The following is a 2,719-nucleotide window of genomic DNA, read 5'->3' as shown; positions in this document are numbered from 1 at the left end:
GCAATGAATCACAATAGAAACCGAGTCCCCAACTTCCCCTCTTGGACGGATGTGAACAATCCAACCTGCCAGACTATTTACAAGAGAAGACGAATTTTACCCTTCTCTTGGGATCAACATGGATTCCTCAACCAGACTCACCGAAGCAGATTATCGAGTCATGAGCTGGGCTTTTGCCGGTGGGGTCTTGCTGTGCGTATTTAAGCTGGAATTTCATGTCCTGAGACCAACGCTTTTCTATTGAAAGGGAGGTAATGGATCTTCCTGAGGTTGAAAATCTTGCTGGAGAAATTTAACCTCGTGGAGGAAAAGACAATATCAAGAGTCGGATTCGAACCATCGCCTCCAGAAGAAACTGCAACCTGAACGCAGCGCCTCAGACCGCTCGGCCATCCTGATCCGTTGTCGCCGACACTAAGATCCGTGCACAAATCGACTTAAAGTCTATCTTCATCGTTATTTCATTTCAAACAAGATATGCTTTTCCTACTTTTGAACCCCAGCCAGACTCCTGTCGCTGAGTGCCATCCTTGTCCAAACCGCTGGAGGTTAAGGAGCTTCCCATTGCTGCAGTCATCAGTTTGCTCTAATCAACAAGGTCCGAATTCCCGCTCTACCTGTTCCTCAGACGAAGGTGTTGAAAGTCTACGATCTGAGCGACGTGAAGTATCTAATTGGAGAGTTGCATTCTGGCGACTGCAATAACTCTCCACAGCTGCTTCCGGTGCTGCTCTCACAGACAGGCAGCCGAAGAACCCCTCCAGTGTCCAATCAGGTGAACGTTAATCCAGTAGAGGCGGCAGAAGAGTGTTCTGGGAGAAGTCAACTTAGTCACCGCGACTGTACTGTGGTTAGCTGAAGAACAGGTGTGAAAGAGTGGATCAGACTGAAAGCAAAACTTTGATACTAATAAAGAAAAAGGCAGATGTGCTGCTGACAAATAGCAACTTGTTTCCGTTTGGTGTGATTGAGAATATGAATAGCAGAGGATGGTTTCGATCCATCGACCTCTGGGTTATGGGCCCAGCACGCTTCCGCTGCGCCACTCTGCTCGGTGCTCTTTTTTTTTTGTGGTCGGACTTGAGGCAAAGTTTGAGGAAGTCTGTAACAGCGTGATCAATGTTCCCAGATAGATGAAACTGCTGCCCCGAACTTCATTTTATAAAGGTGATTGCAGTCACTCCCCACTTTCCCATCAGAACAACGTCACAGAAGAAATCACATCACCTTCACAGAACAACCATTCCGCACGAAACTGAATTATCTGAACTGTGCTGACCAGAATCAGTGAGCTCAAACGTGTGTTCTTTTTGAAAGAAAAAAATGAGGCAGTGAATAGTTGGGTGGTTACCGCAGGGCAGTAATGTTGTAGCTCCTGGTTAAAGGAGCAGAGTGCCGCAGCGGAAGCGTGCTGGGCTATTAGCCAGAGGTCGAGGAATCGAGGCTATTCTCTGCTATTTACATTCTCCCTCACACCAAAAGTAAACATAACACACGTTCCTGTTTGCTTTGCAGCAAATACCTATCAGAAACTTTCTTGCAGTCTCATCCCGACATTAGTCCCAAGAATGAAGGAGACAGCATGACACATTACAACATTGTAAAGCTCACACATAGGGAACCACAGAGAAAATGCTTTAAAGTCTCAGCAGATCTGACAGCATCTGGAGGGAGAGAAATGAGCTGACGTTTCGTGTCCAGGTGACCCTTAGTCAAAGCTGCTCGGGAAACGTTATCCAGCAGTACCCCACAGAGGGGCAATATAGATATATAACGATATCCAGTAATAACTCACAGGGGGCCAATAAGGAAATAAAGCTTTATCGAGCAATGAATCACAATAGAAACCGAGTTCCCAACTTCCCCTCTTGGACGGATGTGAACAATCCAACCTGCCAGACTATTTACTGGGCTTTTGCCGGTGGTGTCTTGCTGTGCGTATTTAAGCGGGAATCTCATGTCCTGAGACCAAAGCTTTTCCATTGAAAGGGAGGTATTGGATCTTCCTGAGTTTGAAAATCTTGCTGGAGAAATTTAACCTCGTGGAGCAAAAGGCAATATCAGGAGTGGGATTCGAACCCACGCCTCCAGAAGAGACTGCGACCTGAACGCAGCGCCTTAGACCGCTCGGCCATTCTGATGCGTTGACGCCGAAACTAAGATCCGTGCACAAATCGACTTAAATTCAATCTTCATCGTCATTTCATTTCAAACAAGATATGCTTTTCCTACTTTTGAACCCCAGCCTGAGTCCTGTATCTGAGTGACATCCTTGTCCAAACCGCTGGAGGTTAAGGAGCTTCTCATTGCTGCATTGATCAGTTTGCTCTAATCAATAAGGTCCGATTTCCCGCTCTACCTGTTCCTCAGACGAATGTATTGAAAGTCTAGGATCTGAGCGATGTGAAGTATCCAATTGGAGAGTTGCATTCTGGCGACTGCAATCTCTCTCCACAGCTGCTTCCGGTGCTGCTCTCACAGACAAGTAGCCGAAGAACCCCTCCAGTGTCCAATCAGGTGAACGTTCATCCAGTAGAGGCGGGAGAAGAGTGTTCTGGGAGAATTCAACTTAGTCACCTCGACTGTACTGTGGCTAGCTGAAGAACAGGTGTCAAAGAGTGGATCAGATTGAAAGCAATACTTTGGTACCAATAAAGAAAAAGGCAGATGTGCTGCTGACAAATAGCAACTTGTTTCCGTTTGGTGTGATTGAGAATGT

The 2,719-nt window shown here is 46.5% G+C and overlaps 2 non-coding genes across 2 annotated transcripts; both read right to left on the bottom strand.

Annotated features, from left to right (window-relative positions):
* Positions 1-980: 980 nt before the first annotated feature.
* On the bottom strand, positions 981-1,052 carry trnam-cau (transfer RNA methionine (anticodon CAU)). Its single transcript has one exon. It is a non-coding gene; the product is annotated as a tRNA-Met (tRNA).
* Positions 1,053-2,058: 1,006 nt separating this feature from the next.
* trnal-cag (transfer RNA leucine (anticodon CAG)) lies at positions 2,059-2,141 on the bottom strand. Its single transcript has one exon. It is a non-coding gene; the product is annotated as a tRNA-Leu (tRNA).
* Positions 2,142-2,719: the final 578 nt, after the last annotated feature.

This window comes from Scyliorhinus torazame, chromosome 24 (assembly GCF_047496885.1).
Source record: "Scyliorhinus torazame isolate Kashiwa2021f chromosome 24, sScyTor2.1, whole genome shotgun sequence".
NCBI lineage: Eukaryota > Metazoa > Chordata > Chondrichthyes > Carcharhiniformes > Scyliorhinidae > Scyliorhinus > Scyliorhinus torazame.
This window is presented reverse-complemented; position numbering and strand designations above follow the sequence as displayed.